Genomic DNA, 17,384 nt, shown 5'->3' with positions numbered 1-17,384 from the left:
ATCTGCTCTCAAAATCACTTTTTCCCAATGACTGGAACATCTGCTCTCAAAATTTATCACTACCTTTCCCCAGCAGCCTTTCTCACTTAGCTGCAATCATTTCCTCCCTCCACTAGGTTCCACGCAGCATATTACTTATTTACCTGTAAAAACAATCTAGTTATTTTGTGTAGTTTCCTTATTTCTCCTGCTGGATTGTAAGCAAGATTTCAAGTAGTGTATTCATCTCTAGCCTCCTCCTTCCACCAGGGGGTCTAGTAAAGTGCTGTGTTTATAAATATTCTGAATCAAAGAGAATTTTTATAGAATGAAGGGGAAGTCCCGATATAGCAAAATGATATTGGGAAAAACGAAATTAGGAAGAGTCCACAGCTCCCAATTTTTACCTAACACCTTCCTCCAAAAGCCCACATTTCAGCGTTGCTACCTTTCCACCCAGGAAGGCTCTTTCTCTTCCTTCCTAATTTATGATTTATTAATCAACCACAGTGCTGCTCACAAAGCAAGCTGAAGGTGTGGAAGAACGAAAAAAAAAAAAGTCAGGGTCTTAATCTCATAGATCTTAACTTGGGAGGGATGTGTAAATACATATTTCACTTGTGTCATTGACTCCGAGTCGCAAGGAGTTAGCATGCGATGACTCAAGGTTTCTGATCACTAATATGAAGACATTCTTGAAAGATGAGAATAAAAGTTAATGTAGGTCGTACTAGGTTCCCCAGTTGAAAAAAAAAAGTTTATTAAGTAGGTAAAATTAAAATGCGAAAACGAGATGGAGGATTAAAGTAATGTGCGTTTATAACATCAGTAATCCTCTCTCCAACACTGGTCCTTCATCAATAAGGACTGGGTGTGACTGCACCAACCCTTTAAATGAGGACACAGAGGCCACATTCCTTAAAAAAAAAAAATTCCTACTGCACCATATTGTAACATACAAGCACTGGGGATCTTTTCACGCGGTCACGAGGCTCTGTAACCTCACCGGCACTGGGCACCCACATCCCGGGCAAGAGGAACTCGTTTCCATAAAGGAGCGCGGTATCCTGCGAGTGCTGAAACCTCACTCTGGGAGGGCGGTTCCCAGGCATAGCCTGTGGAACCCTCAAAAAGCGTAGTGCTCTCGAGGGGGGAGTTCCGGCGAAGGCCTTCACAGGCCTCCCTCACAGCCTCTCCAGGCAGTGCACGCGGGCCGCCGCCCCTGGCCCAGCACGGCTCCCGGCGTCCTGGCCGCCAGAGAGCCGGGCCCAACTCCCAAAGCGCCGGGGCCAGCGACAGGCGTGAGCGTAGGCGCCTGAGGAGTGGAGGCGCGGGGCGACGCTGCGCTCCGGCCCAAGCGCGTCCCTTTTCCTTCGACCGCCCCCGTCCGCGCGCCAGGAGCTCTGCGGGCGGAGGAGCTACCGCCCGCGGGAGAGCGGGAAGCCACCACCAGGCGGTCGGCACCTGCACCCCGGGTCGGCCGTCCTGCCCCGCCCCCTTTCGCCCCCCGTCCCCCCCAGCCTCCCCAGTCCTCGTCTCACGCCTTTCTCTTCCGCTCCCTTCCTTCGCCCCGGGCCGCAGCCCGGCTCCGCCCCGCTCGCGCGGCGGCCCGGCCGGCTGTGACGTCATCAGACCACGCCCCCTTACTATAAATACTAGCGTCCCCGGCGCCGCCTTCCCACACTCTCTGGCTTTTCGCTCGGCTGCAGTGTTTCTTTTTTTTTCTCCTTCTCGCCTCTTCTCATCCTTTCTCGTTCTTCGGCTCTGCAGTGTGACGAGGCCGAATCCTCTCCCCACCTAGCCCTCGCCATTCTTTTACCTGCGCTGTTCTATTTCTCCCTTCGGCCGCCGCCGCCACTGCTGCACAGCTGGTGTCGGTGCCGCGCTTTTTCCCCCACGTCGTCCCCGCAGCCTATGGCCCAGGCCGCCTTGGGTATTTCTGCTCAAGGTAACCACATCCCTCTTTAAAAATTCCGCCGAAAAAGAGAAGACGCTTTACCCGACTCTTTGGGCCGTTATCTCACGTGAGTACCGACCCCGAGGGGCGCGGGGGCGCGGGGCCGGCCTCGGGGAGCTGCCGGGTGCCTACCGGCTGGGCCCCGCAGCGCCCCGCGGCCGGCTGCCTCGAACATGGCGGACGGCGGTGTGTGTGTGGCGGCGGTCGGTCCCTCCGCGCCGGCGGGCTGGGGTGGAGGGCGCGCTTCGGGCCCCTCAGGCGGCCGCCTGCGGCTCGACGGAGCAGGAGCCGCCGCGGTTAAAGCGAGGGGGCGTGTGCGTGTGGGGGCGCTCGCGGGGGTCTCCGCCGGGGGTCGGCGTCGTCTCTTGGCGGCGTGCGGCCCCCACCCCTCTCCCGTGGTGCATTGCTGTTTCCGGGGAGGGGGCCGGGCTGCAGCCTTGAGGGGCCTTGGTCCCGCAGCCCCGGCCCGGAGCCCGGTCGCACCGTCGCCTCCGGTATTCCCGCAGGCGGCGCGAAGGGCTGCAACGGCCGGGGCCTTATGAATGGAGCGGGGCGGGCCTGGCGGCGGCCTCCTCTGACAGCTGCCGGAGGAGGACGGGTTCTTGGGGGTGCGGGGAGTGCGGCCCCCTCTGGTGGAGGAAAGTTGACGCCACTCGGGGCCCGGAGGCAGGGAAGCCCCGGTGTCAGGTAGCGAGGGAGAGGCCTTTGGCCCCTTCTGGAAGCCTCGGGGCTGCCGCTCCGCCCCTTGCGGCGCTCCTGATTGGGCCAAGTCGCGTTCACTCAACCTCAGTCACCTCTTGGAGCCTGAGGATTAGTCACCATGGCTTCGTTTTCCCGTCCGCGCCACGATTCCTGGGGAGTGAGAGGGAGAACGGTAGGCTTGGGTGGCTTATCAAGTACTATTTTGACTGCCAAAAGGAATGATGGTGACGTTTTTAACTCTTGCCCAGAATATTTCATGAGCGTGTATGTTTCTTGGGCTACACTGCTGACTCGGAAACCTGATGTTCATATTTAACTGAGTTTTGTGGTGGCATCTGGGATCTGTTGAGATGTTTTCTGTTCCGTGGTGTTTCCACCTTTAAGCCCCCAGCTTGGGTGGGAACCTAAGGACTCTTAGGGGAGAGAAAAGTGCTCTGTGATGGGGAAGAGTTGATGGGACGAACCTGGCAGAAATATGGCTAATGATTGTCGGGCAAGGTCCTAATCTTTTAATTTTTTACAAATGTGTGAGTGCAGATGCTGGTCATGAAGACAAAGGAGCCCTGAGGAGTTTACATTTAGTGGGAAAGATAGGCTCCTAATGATTAAATGTGATATAGTAGGTGCAGTAATCAAGTAATCAGTGCCTACTCTTTTGCCACTCTGGTTTAATTCATACATTTTCAAACATAGAGAGAAGGCGAAAGAATTGTACCCTCTCCTAGATGCATTTAACACTTTGCTTTATTTGCCATCCTATCCTTTCATCAATCCATCTCATTGTTCCATGTATTTCAAAGTTGGAGACGCCAGAAACACTTCACCCCTCTTAACTTCAGTTCATAAGAACATATCATAGTTTAATACTGTTTATTCCTTAAAAAAAAAAAAAAAACTTTGGATAAAATTCACGTGACGGTAAAGTGCACAGATTTAAGTCTTACCATTTTATGAGTTTTGACCAAAAAAAGAGTTGTGTAATCCAGACCTGTCAAGAAGTAGAACATTGCCCGCACCCCAGAAACTTCTCTTTTGTGCCTTCAAATGCCATCCCCCCACTCTCCAGAGGCAACCAGGATTCTGATTTTTTTTAAACCATAGATTAGTTCTGTCTACTCTAGAACTCCCATGTAAATGGAATTACACTGTTTAGCATTATTTTGTGTAAAAGGCTTTAACTCAGCAGGTTTTTGATATTCTTCCGTGGTACATGTATCAGTAGGTGGTTACTTATATTCCTCAATGGTAGTCCATTATGTGAATATTTTGCCTGATTTTATAAAATAAACTTTTGGAATAATTTTAGATTTATAGAAAAGTTGCAAAGGTACAGAGCTGCATACTTCTCACCCAGTTCACATTATTATTAGCATCTTACTGTGGTATATTTGTCAAAACTAAAAGTGACTTTGATGCATTACTTTTAACTAAACTGCAGACTTATTTGAATTTCATCAGTTTTTAATGTCCTTTTTCTGTTCCAGGATAATCCAGGGTACCACATTACGTTCAGTTGTCATGTCTTCCCCATTTCTCTCTGATCTATGACAGTTTCTTAACCTTGTTTGTCATGTCCTTTTGACAGCCTAGAGAAGTATTGGCCAGATATTCAGTAGAATGTCCCCCAATTTGGCTTGTCCGATGTTTTTCTCATAATTAGGGTGGAGTTTGGGGGTTTTGGAAAGAATACCACATGGCAACTTTCAGTCATTGGTAAAGGCAATCAATATGTGTCATTCAGAGAAATACTGATGATTTGGGGCTTCTAGGCTTCGGGATAGTTACTGTAAAAGTAATGGGAGGGTTTGGGTGTGGGTGTGTGTGTGTTAGTGACCTGCTGACCAGTCAAGACTAGTTCTCCCTATGCTTGTTCACCTAGATATGAGACATTCTCTTCAGTTAAAAGAACTTGATTGCAATGTTGTTCGTGATCCAACTGATTTACACATTCCATTCTAAATGAGATTTATCTTTTCCTGTACCTCTTTTTCTCCACATTTTCATTTAATTTCCTTTATGGTTTATTTTAACTGTACAAATATTCTATTCTGTATGTAAATGGCCCTCTTACCCTGTGTACCCCTTTTATTTTATTAAGGTGTGCCTTTCATATTTTAGGACCTTCATTTCCTACTAGTATCTTTTTGTTAGGTGGAAATGTTTTAGAGATCATGCTGAAGAACATTTTTGAATGTCTGAAGTTTAATATCCTTAATATTTTACATCACTGCTCTTGGGTTGCATTAAGCAGAATAGCTGTGTGGATACATGGCGGGGGGGGCGATGAGAGTGTCTCACCCAGGATAATTACCTATTCCTTAGGATAATTGAGAATGAACTCTATCTCTGTCTCCAGCATGAGTCAGCTTTTAGTTTATTTTTAAAATTATCTTGGTGTGGGAAGAATCAATCTTTGTTTTGTTGGAGTATATCATTTGGAATCTAATGTAAGGTTATAATCACTGTTACATGTTGGTATGGGTTCTTGACTCATCTGAGTGTGTGAGCAGATTCTCCTAGTAGGTTGAAAGACCACAAGGATGCTTCTATCCTGGTGGAGACGAGAGATGCTTTATTTATTTTTTAATTTTTATTTTTTTGAGATGCTTTAGAGATGCTTAGAGTAATTCTGAAATTTCTCTGATTCTTAACATTCTAATTTCTAGTTTCATCATTTTTCTGGTTTCCTCATCACCCTTTCTAGCAAATGCTGTCAGGTTATACTTCTTTAAAGTAGCAATCACCTAATTATTAGAAGTATAGATATAGCAGTTTAGAAGTGAGAAGTCCATCCAAGCAAACCATAATAGGTAATAACCATTGCTAAAACTTAACATTTTGTAACATGTTAAGCACTTTTCACATTCATATGTTGTTCTAGTGATTGTAGACTTAAGTCTAGGTAGGTTAAGGTATAAGGAAGAGAGGTGTAAACCTTAAGTTACTTGCCTAATACACAAAGCAGCTGTCAAGTGTTATTTCACATACATGATGTATCAGCTAAGTCATAGATCTTCTTTTTGGTATGTAGTAAGATTTTACACTTTTTAAGTAAAGAACTTGGAATTTGGAGAGTAAGAGAAATGTCCTGGGTAGTTCCAGATTACAGATCATGCCAGAACATTATACATTAGGTTGATAAGTGTACTTGCAAATTTTCAATTTTAGGCCACTTAGAAATTTGGGTTTTTGGAGGATAAATAAAAGTGAAAATGAAATTAGATGAAGGCTGGAAACTGAGTGAGTAGATAAAACAAGTTGGTAAGAGGATCATGACATCAGGCTCTGAGAATTTTGTACTATAGCAGCTTGGAAATTTTTACTACAGAAAAAAGTGCTTTGCTTTGGTAAACCCTTTGAAAACATCATTTGTGTAATGTGACTAATGAAACACTTTTAAAACTGAAAGTTATTCCTACAGTTAATCTTTAAGTCAATTTAATCTGCTTGAAGCACAACCTAACTTTTTTTTTTTTAGTTTAGGACTGTTTACAACTACTTCTATTTCATTCTTTAGGGCGAACTTTCTGACCAAGTATACAACTACCCAGAGGGCCTAGGAGAAGTGCTGTATAGAGAGCAGTTCGACTTCAACGCTGAGCCACCTTGGGAACCTAGCTGATGATAGGGGGGTTCCATCTCCTAACTTGTCCATGTAAGTATTTTCACATCTAAGCTGGGGGTCATGTAAGATTGAAGTAAAGGAGAGTTCTTGTTGCTCAGTTTTTTTCAAAACTTGAAAGTGTACTTATCTCTTAAAGCGAAGTGACTCTTAAAGCTCTTTTAAAAATCTCTAAAATAAAGGCTTGGCAGTTACGGGTATACTGATTGTTTTGTATGCAGTGTTTACCAATGATTAGATCACTTAATTTATTTTGGGTACATAAAAAGTATTACTATACTTAAGTACGGAACATAAGCTTAAGTTTTAGGAAATCTTACTAGTCCAGGTTTTAATATAAGTTGGAGAGATTTTTGTATTTTTGTTTTTAATTTAAGGTGTAGGCAGTGGTTTATTCCATCATTCAACTGTTTGACTTGGTGAATTTTTAAATATTTGGGCTTAATCAGAAAAAAGAGACATATTTATTTATTTATTTTAAGATTTTATTTATTTATTTGACAGAGACAGTGAGAGAGGGAACACAAGCAGGGGGAGTGGGAGAGGGAGAAGCAGGCCTCCCCGAGGAGCAGGGAGCCCGACACGGGGTTCGATCCTAGGACGCTGGGATCATGACCCGAGCCGAAGGCAGACGCTTAACGACTGAGCCAGCCAGGCGCCCCAAAAGAGACATATTTAAATAGAGCAAAAGATTCTTTTCTTCATTCCATTCACTGACGCTATGTACCCCACAGTATGGGATAGAAGAGCTGAATCTTGTTTTTCTAGCTTGAGCATCTTGCCAGGTATAATGTGATTACTAGAGTTTATAATTGTTTTATGAAATGACTTTCTGTGATACTCAGCTGGTGGGGAAAAGTTGGTTGTTTTTAGAGGACTTACCGAGAGATGATATATGTGTGTCTCCCAGCATGTTACTTTCTGAACAGATTTTCTTGGATGAATTTTGACTGAACTTAAAACTCTGTGCAAAATATAATTCTACAGTAAACTGTTCTTTGAATTTGTGCTGCTAAATTTGTATAGTTGTTTTTTTTTTTATATAGGTTTCTTGCTATTGAAATTTAGGTTTTGAGATTTGGATGTTTCTAAGTTGTCCAGAGACTTGGAGGTAATAATTGAAATTTTCAGGAAAGTTTAGGGTATCAGTTTAGTGTTTCTATAGTCTGATGTTAGATTCTATCAAATAAAAATGTATGTTCTATCTAATTAAAGTAAATTAAAGCAGACCTTTTCAACACATTTGCAAGGCTAAAGAGAGGGTAAAATAAACAGTTTAAATAATAGGATTTCTTGAAAGTTCTACTGACAGAAACCCGACTGGAGGATTTCTCATACTGGATTTGTCCTAGCTGTGTGAGTTTGAGCAAACTACTTATTTTTAAAATCATAGCTATAACTAGAACAGTTCCTTTAGCCCTGAACTGATAACGATGATTTTTCATTTTTGAGTGTATTAAGCACCCCTCGTTAATGTAGTGTGGGTTTTGGGATTATAGCATCATCTGTAACAGAAATACAGAATCTCAGCCCCACCCAAACCTGACTCAAGCTGCATTTTAACCAGGTGGCTTGTATACATAGTTAAAGAGAAGCGCTGTTGCTGCCATCTCAGCCCCAAGTCCGTTATCCCTTGATTTTTGTTAGTCCTCTGTTCTATTTCCAATATATCTGATATTTCCCCCTCATTGGCTTGGACATTTAACTTTTCTGGGGTGGGGTCTAGTTGACATCACAGTCATGAATGGATTCTAAAATGGAAATTCAAGAACAAGCTTCATGATTTAAGGAAGATCATATTAAAAGACAGGCTTTTAATTGAAACCTCTTTAATGTAAATATAACTGCATTATATTTAATATTTCTAGTGATGTTTCCTCTTAAACTTGTATCAGTGAACTGATAGGTTAATAAATGATTCTGCCAAATCTGGGAAAGTAGTTTTTATTTAAAATAATTAACGTAGTACTGGGAAAGTTCATAGTTTACTCCTCTTTTGGGGTTGGATGAGCACAGGTAGAATATCCTAAAGATACTTATTCAGGTTCTGGCAGCCAGAGTAACTGATTTATTATGTCCAGGTACAATGTATATTATTCTGTTGAACAAAACTTTAGTACTAGAAGCTTTGCTACAAAGCTACAGGTCCACAATCCTTTATGCATATAATTCTGAAGTCTAAAAGTTACTTAAAATTTTATAGCCTTCTTGAAGAAACCTAAACATTTGGGAACAAAACCTTCAGCTGATGCTATTTCTATCTTATCCCAGTTAGTGCCAATATTCCTAAATTTTGTTGCAGAAATGTTATTACAGGGTGTTAGCTTGGCCTTCTGGAGAATGTTATATAAAGTATGTGTACTATAGTACTTTTCTAAAATCTGAGAAATTTTAAATTCAGAGAAGATCTGACTCCAAAGGTTCTTGACTAGAATTAGTAGAAATGGCAAATGAAAGTTCTACATTCCAGAAATGTCCTTAGATATTAGTAGGAGTTTGTTATACTGAACATTAAAATCCTGTGGAGCAACAATACTGTTTGGAAAACCAGAAGTCCTTAAAAGGGCTTAACACACTGGTCTTTGTGGAAAATACTTGGCATTGCAAAGCATATAGCTATGTGAACTCTATTTGAAAATGGTGTAATACTCCACTAGTTCTGTACAAGTGGTCTAAGCTCTAGGATTTCCCTTCAGATAAAATCCGGTAACTGCCTGAATTTTCAGATAGTTTATTAAGTATTTGGAAACTTGGGGAGTTGCTTACATAAGAGTTTTTCTTTGAAAACTTTTCTTTGGAATATGTGTATGATGTAATTTATGAGCACTATAAAGATATTTAACACTTGTAGTATCTGAGATTAATGAAGGTCCTGTAATTGTGGAAAAGCTTTTGAATGCCTTTAAAAGAGTTCTTATGGCTTTATGCTGGTGTGGTTTTTTTTTCAGTGGGCTGATTCTCAAGTTATTTTAGCTATCGCTGTTTTCTAATAAATTAATTAGCCTAATGGAAAAATTTTAAATAATCCTTTCCAGAAAACTAAATTCTCTTCTTTATTTTTTTTTTTTAAAGATTTTATTTATTTGACAGAGAGCGAGCGAGAGCAGGAACACCAGCAGGGGGAGTGGGAGAGGGAGAAGCAGGCTTCCTGCTGAGCAGGGAGCCTGATGCGGGGCTCGATCCCAGGACCCTGGGATCATGGCCTGAGCCGAAGGCAGATGATTAATGACTGAGCCACCCAGGCGCCCCCTAAATTCTCTTCTAACCAACTACTTTATTAGCAGACCTGGTGATGAAGTCAGATTGGATTAATAATTACCATATACTTTTTAATAAGTTGTATCTAAATCTAGAAATAGGTTTCTATTAATTGAGTGGTTTAAATGGGCTCTTAAAATTTGTCTAAAATATTTTATGTGGTTGTCATTAGTTGACCATGTTCATGTAGGAACTTCATAAGAATCATCATTTTAGGGCGCCTGGGTGGCTCAGTTGGTTAAGCAACTGCCTTTGGCTCAGGTCATGATCCTGGAATCCCTGGATCAAGTCCCGCATCGGGCTTCCTGCTCGGCAGGGAGTCTGCTTCGTCCTCTGACCCTATCCCCTCTCAGGTGTTCTCTCTCTCTCATTCTCTCTCTCTCAAATAAATAAATAAATCTTTAAAAAAAAAAAATCATTTTAAATACTCCTGTTTTGTCTCCTGATTGGTGATATTTACATATGCCTTAATAGGACCTGCCCTAACTAAATTGGAATTATTTTAACTAGGGAAAAAAATGTTCTGTATGAATTTACTAGTATTGTTTTCTCATGTTTTGCTGTTGTCAGTAGTCAGGTCAGGTTTTTGATTTACTATGGAGAAAATTGGATAATTTACAGAGTCTGTGCAAACAAATTCAGCAGAACATTCATTAATGGTTGTTGGTGCTCTTTGACAAAAAAAAAAAAAAAAAAAACAAAACTGAATAAAACTGCTATCCTTGAAATACACCGTTTTTAAAGTATGTGTATCCCCTGGCATACGTAAAATAGTATTTGATGGTTCCTCACTGCTGGTGTAAATTAGCAGGAAAGTATTCTGTACAAGCACAAGGTGAAGATATGTTAATGAATAACAGTGTTTGGGGAGCATGGCTTTTTTTGGGGGGGGGCAAATTTAGAATCTTTTCTGGGAGGGCCAAAAAGATTGGAAAGCAGTATAGACCAATTTTTAAAGGGGATAAAATGGTTCTTGCATTTATTACAAAAGATAGTTGAGCCAGGAGGATTAATAATGGCTACCAAGTTTTGTGTTCCATTACGCTCCCTTGTGTAGTCTTATTTTCAGTGTTTTTGAGACCCCCTCTCCCCCCGAAATTTTGAGACACTTAATTCCAATTAGGAGTGAATGAGGTATTTGTACCTTGTAAACTATAAAATCTAGGTAAATAGAAGGCTGTTCTACGCTGGCCATTGTTCAGAGAAGCCTAAGGAGGCTGTCGCAAGTGAAGTGCTCTCACATTGGTAAGGCTTAGGAAACCAGTATTATTTTTGTCCTTCACCTCCATTCCAGGGTCATCCTTGCACACTTAAGCAATTTGTCACAAGCTAACTGAAGCAGAGATTTAGCCATCCTTTTCTCTATTCCAGTGAATAACTTGAAGAACGTTACGGCATGAATAGAAAATATTTGTACAGCATACTGAGTTACAAGGATTAGACTGATGTTCAGCCTGCCTGGGCCATACTTAGCCACCATGAGGTCTTAAAAGGCTGTAACTAATTGACTTGGAGAAGGACCCAAGATAAATTATTTTCAAATGCTGCTCTCTGAACTTTTTGCCTTTTCTTCATTATCTTATGTAAACACACATTTTAAACATCTCTTCTAAACTTGCTATGGAGTTTGTTATTTTTTGTGCCCCTACAGTCTAACTTTGTAAACTTGTGAATTGATCTTTGTTACCTTGAACAAAGTTATTTGGAGGTGGGGCAGTTTTTAATCTGTGTGTGTGAACCTGATCCTTAGAAATTTAAAATTTTTTAGGAAAATAGCATCCTCTAAGCACTGCTGTGTTCAGTATAGTAGCCACTAGCCAGGCGGCTATTTATTTATTTATTTATTTATTTTTTTTTTTTTAAAGATTTTATTTATTTATTTGACAGAGAGAATAGCGAGAGCAGGAACACAAGCAAGGGGAGTGGGAAAGGGAGAAGCAGGCTTCCTGCCGAGCAGGGAGCCCAATGCGGGACTCGATCCCAGGACCCTGGGATCATGACCCGAGCCGAAGGCAGACGCTCAACGACTGAGCCACCCAGGCGCCCAGCCAGGCGGCTATTTAAATTTTTAAAGTTAAAACTAAATGAAATTTAAAATTCACTTTTCAGTTGCATGAGCCACATTGTGAGTGCTGGGGAGCTATATGTGGCTAATGGCTATTGTTTTGGGCAGTGATAAAATTTCAATTATCACAGAAAATTCTTGGACAGCATTGCTGTAAGGTATTGTTACTGGGAACATAAGTAGCCGTAGTAATCTTATAACATTGATTAGTAAGAATCATAAGTTACACGTTCTCTTCTTTCTCCTTATATTTAATTAAAAAACTTCTTTAACTTGTAGGGGCTTTTTTTTTTTTTTTTTAAGGTTAAAACTCCCTAATATGATTTATGTGCCTATGCAGACAATATTAGGTTTATTTGAATGTATGAGTTTTCATCTATTTCTTGCTTTTTGCTGTAAGGATCCTCTTGTGCCCAGTTTATAAAGAGCTCTTAAATAAGTATTGTATCATCTAAGTTCAGTATGGTCAACATATTCTATTTGGCATGACCAAAAGTAGGAAGGGGTCTTTTTTTTTTTTTTAATTTGACAGAGAGAGAGAGCAGGGACAAAAGCAGGGGGAGTGGGAGAGGGAGAAGCAGGCTTCCCGCTGAGCAGGGAGCCCGATGCGGGGCTCGATCCCAGGACCCTGGGATCATGACCTGAGCCGAAGGCAGACGCTTAACGACTGAGCCGCCCAGGCGCCCCAGGAAGAGGTCTTTAGTATGTTCAACGTGGACATTGTAACAAAAACGATCCCCAAATAATTCTCAAAATGAGGTATTTGTTATCCTAAATTCATGAAGAGCTCCTACAAGTAAAAAAAAAAAAAAACAAACAAACCGAAAAAGCCAAAAAAGGAAAAATGAGCAAAAGAGTTGAAGACCATTTTTCACTAAAAACCTAACAGTTCTATGTAGCCGTGGACCAGTGCTACCTAAACTGCCAGTCAGTAAGCTAGGCTCTTGTACCACAATGTAAAGCATTGTACTGCTTGGTTCTTAACTTCTGGATCAGCTAGTTTGCAGGCCATAGTTTGAATGGCACTGCCTTTTAGGTACATAAATAATAAAAGTTATGTCGTAAATAATAATATAAGTAATGTGGGAAGTAACCCACGGATCCAGGTCAGATAAATAAATGGAGTATCTACACAGAATACTACACAGCAATGAAAATTAATGGACCCTGGTCATATCTATCTGCATGGGTGAATGAAGCCTATAAAGTTGAACAAAAGAAGTCAGTCATGGTAGAAAAATAATAGGGATGCTATTTATAGTTCAGAACCAGTAAAGCCAATGTTTTAGGGGCATAAAGAGCAATAAAACTATTACTAAATAACAAGGAAATGATTATTGGAAAAGCAGGAACATGCTTATTCTAGGGGACATGCAACCACTGCCACGTAGGAAAGATGTATAGGGTTTCTAAGGTATTCTATTTTTTAACCTTGTATTTGCTGCAGTCATTGTATTGCACGTGTGTTTAATCTTTCTAATTGGAGAGGTGACAGATCTGCCCTATAAGGTAATCAAAATAGTAATTGGTTTAAATAGTAATTTGTTTAAAGAGTTATTCCCTATACTACACCAGGAAAGCTCAGAAAGCTTAATACAGCTATAGATATCCTGTTCATGTTGTATTACAGTAGTTATCTTTAATGTTACTGCATCTTAATTACCAAAAGGGATTTAAGTATTTTTACTTGCGTGAAGTACATATACTTCTTCCAGAAAAAACTAGCCTTCACATCAAATAGTCAAGACAGATTTTTTTAAAGGGAGCCTAATCTTGTTGGCTCCATATGTAAAAGTATATTGGTATTAAAATCCTATGTTTTGTTTTCTCATTAAGATGTATTTTTAGAATCTTGAGACTTTTCATGGGGCAGCCTATTGGGCTCATTTCCTTTAGGGTTTTTTACCCACCCAGATGTATCTCCTATTCTTGCTCTTGTCTTTTTTTTTTTTTTTAAAGATTTTATTTATTTATTTATTTGAGAGAGCGAGAGAGAGAGAGAGCGCACATGAGAGGGGGAAGGGTCAGAGGGAGAAGCAGACTCCCCGCTGAGCGGGAAGCCCGATGTGGGAGATGTGGGACTCAATCCCGGGACTCCAGGATCATGACCTGAGCCGAAGGCAGTCACTTAACCAACTAAGCCACCCAGGCGCCCCGCTCTTGTCTTTTAAAATAATTCTTCAGCAGTAAACCTTTAATGTTCTTCCTCTAGGGTTAATCAGGGTGTTCTTTTTCTTTTTTTTTTTTTTTAACCTCATCACCTGAAAAGTAACTTTAAGGGTGTTTATTGCCATTACTGGTTTTCCACTTCTGTTGATTGAAGCAAGCTCTATCCTGATTATCCTAAGTACTCAGTGTAGGTTGTTGTTGTTATCCATCACTTATTTTTAGTCCGGTATGGCAAAAATCCATATGGTCTTAACAGTCATCGCACAATTTATTGGACTTCCTGCCATTTCCAGTATGTAGCTTCCTGTCACTGTTTCTGGTGGTTCGAACCTTCTTCAGACCTCACATCTATAATGGCAAAGTCATCTTTGAGAATCCTCTTCTAATGTTCTTTTGCCCAGTTATTCCTAAAGGTATTCTATGTGGTAAGTAACATTTCGGTCAGAGGTAGAATGCAGAGGTGACTTCGACAGCATTGTGTCTATTGTTAAAGCTGTGAGCTGAGTTTTAAGTCCTCAAATCATATGTTAAAAAACAAAAAGTGCTCTTAGGCTTCTTTACAGTAGTGGTTGTAATTTCAAAATATCTGAAGTTCTCATTCTTTAATGAGTAAACGTCCTTTTAGAAAAGTGGTTGATATATTAAGGTTGGGTTTCCTGCTTACATGTATCTGAAACAGTACTCTCAACCTTTCAGCTCTCCCTGTTCTACTTCCAGGGAGGTCTTCACTTCAGAAATCCAAGACTCATATTCATCCAGCTTGGTGTCAAGTGGGCTGTTGCTGCCAGAATTATCTTGTGATTATTTGAGAGATGTATCAGTTTCTTCTGAAGTACAATCAACTATAGAAGCCTTTGTAGCAGGTGTGTAACAAGGCAAGTGCCCAGCTGCTGCAGCAACTACTCTTGGAGCTACCCTGTCAGTGAACATGAGGACTCAGCGGCCTCATGGAAGGCTCCAGGGAGCAGGGTGCAGTTCTTTGGAGCCTTTTGTTTCTTTGGCAGCTCTTCGTTAAAAAAAAAAAAAAAAAAAATGTGTTATCAGAAAGCACCAATATGAAGGTGTAAATAAGGAATGTTAAACACTTTTTTCTTCCCAGCTACAATATCTAAGAGGAAATCACTTACAAAAGTAGTAGTGTGATTACAGCAATTGTATTAGTGTGAAGTAAGCTGAGCTTGCTTTCACCATACATTGGTAAGGTGTTTGGTTGTGAACATGGCGTAAAGGCTTGTAAGTAGAGAATACTTCCTACTATCTGTTGGTAAAAAACTTCAGAGCTTTTATGAAAAGTGAATTTGCTCCTTTTGGAAATCTAAGATTTACACAGATTTTTCTGAAGTTTAATGTAAACAATTAAATGTCTAGCAACACCAAAGTATACTACATAGTGGGTCATAATGTGTTAGAGCCAGTAAATCAGTCCCATTTCTGATTTATAAGCCATAAAAAATGGTGCGGTGTCTGTTGAAAATTAACACCCAGGATTGGAACATTGGGGTAAAGTTTGGCATTGCCTGGGTTGGAGTGGCTTAATGGAGAGATGTCTGGAAAATCCCTGTGGTATTTAAAATTGAGGTGGGTTAACTTGGTAGATGTGGTATACAATATAAACTGCTCACCCACAACACATACACACTTATATTTTCATTCTGGTTCCATAGGACATGCTGTATATGTCCTAGATTTTCGGTTTAACATCACCAAGTAACTTTAAATGCTTCTTGGAAAACTAGCAAAATATTTCTTTAGTGCCTTGAGGCAGAAATGTAGAACATAAACCTTTTTGAGATAGTGGAGCTTTAAAATATTTTTTGCTAACATGTTAAAATTAGGCAAAGGCTCCTGGAGGTATGATTATGAACTACTTTTTAGGACTCTTTCAGTGAGATTGGGGTATAATATTGGGGGTAGGAGAGAAATAATCAGCCTACCGATAACCACCTACTTCAGCCTTTTCAGTTGTTGGAAATCTTGGGCTTCCAAGTGACATTTCATTTGAACAAAGGATTTGTTCTGCCTAGCTCAGAAAGTGCTAGAAAATTTCTCTCTTGAAGATCTTTATGTTTTGCAGATTCTTTAGAGGTAATTAGTTTTTCCTGGGCATAACTTTTAGTTTTTAGCAGTAACTGACAGTTGAGCTTTGCATTTATATGTAAGTTACTTTTGTATCCTGTTTTGGGGCACCTTTTAAGAATGTGAACGATGGACCATCTTTTTCAACACTTTGAAGGAGTTCATTGCTGTCACATCCTAAGCTTAAGAACTCCCCATTCTTGGGGCGCCTGGGTGGCTCAGTCATTAAGCGTCTGCCTTTGGCTCTGGTCATGATCCCAGGGTTCTGGGATTGAGCCCCGCGTTGGGCTCCCTGCTTGGTGGGAAGCCTGCTTCTCCCTCTCCCACTCCCCCTGCTTGTGTTCCCTCTCTCGCTATCTCCCTCTCTGTCGAAAAATAAATAAAATCTTTAAAAAAAAAAAAAACAACAAAAACTCCCCTTTCTTAAGAGTTGTGAACTCCTTTGTCCACCTGTTGTGAGCACCTGTTCTGAGCTAGGAACTATGGGAGCATCAAAACCTTTAGGGCCCATCCAAAAAGATAAACTGAGATCTCACTTATGTCCGCTATCTTTTTTTCGTGTTGGTTTAACAATTGCAATGCTCAGTATAATTAAGGAAATCAAATAATGTTACATGTACTACATCTATTTTAGTGGTTTGGGTGTGTTAGTCTCTTCATTCTTTTTGTTAGGTACTGCCAGTAGAGCAAATGAATTTTATTTTTCCATCAGAGTCCTTATGTGAGTCAAGTAGGGATTGGTGAACCAAACTATGGCTACTTTTGAAGTGAGAGTTGAATTTTAATGATAAAACCATTTCACAAGCATTCTGCGCTTAGAGCATGATGCACTTTCCAATATTTTTATTCATATTTTTCATTATTTGTCAACTGTTTTAGTTTGGTCCTGGGTCATCCTTTAAAATTATTTCACTTCTACAAAAGTCTGATCTATAGTGACAGCTCAGTGGTTAGCTGAAGTGGATTTGGGGATTTACTGCAAAAGGGACATGAGGGAACTTAAGCTCATAGAAGGGGTTATGCAGGTGTATACATTTGTCAAAATGGGTGCACATTGTTTCATGTAAACTGTTGATAAAATGGATTAAAAAAGGAAAAATAATTTCAAAGATTTTATTTGTCAGAGAGCACACAATGCAGGAGCCCCATGCGGGACTCAGTCCCAGGACCCTGGGATCATGACCTGAGCCAAAGGCAGACGCTTAACCGACTGAGCCACCCAGGTGTCCCAGGAAAAAATTTCAGATTTGGGGTTTACCTGAGAATTAGACAAAAGATAACGAAAGGAACAGCGAAGTTAAAATCTAGAAAATAGTTACAAAGGCTAAAAGGCTGTGAGTAGGCTTAATAGGATGTTTTCATACCATATGTAAATTTAGTTTATTAGAACTCCTGGGAATTTATAAATCTGAGAAATGGTTACTTGATCGTGGAAATTTGATAAAGCTCTATCAGACTGAGAGTTACTGTTGGGTTTCTAAAAGGAATTCTCTTTTTTCTAAGGGTGAGGGTGCTCGGGAGACAGATTTTTTTTCCTTTTAAAAAATTTGATTGTC

General features: G+C 40.7%; 1 protein-coding gene across 3 annotated transcripts in view; it reads left to right on the top strand.

Annotated features, from left to right (window-relative positions):
* The first annotated feature begins 1,653 nt into the window (after positions 1-1,653).
* Positions 1,654-17,384, top strand: part of AZIN1 (antizyme inhibitor 1) — a 31,928-nt gene continuing 16,197 nt past the window's right edge. Inside the window, exons 1-3 of one of the 3 annotated variants that reach the window (XM_021688719.2) lie at positions 1,654-2,003; positions 6,156-6,293; positions 14,470-14,615. The gene's annotated coding sequence lies outside the window, so the exon portion shown is untranslated. The remainder of the gene's footprint in view (positions 2,004-6,155; positions 6,294-14,469; positions 14,616-17,384) is intronic. The other 2 variants (XM_021688718.2, XM_021688720.2) reach the window with 2 other exon arrangements.

This window comes from Neomonachus schauinslandi, chromosome 4 (genome assembly GCF_002201575.2).
Source record: "Neomonachus schauinslandi chromosome 4, ASM220157v2, whole genome shotgun sequence".
Classification (NCBI taxonomy): Eukaryota; Metazoa; Chordata; class Mammalia; order Carnivora; family Phocidae; genus Neomonachus; species Neomonachus schauinslandi.
The sequence above is the reverse complement of the archived record's forward strand: the minus strand, read 5'-3'. Positions and strand labels throughout refer to the sequence as shown.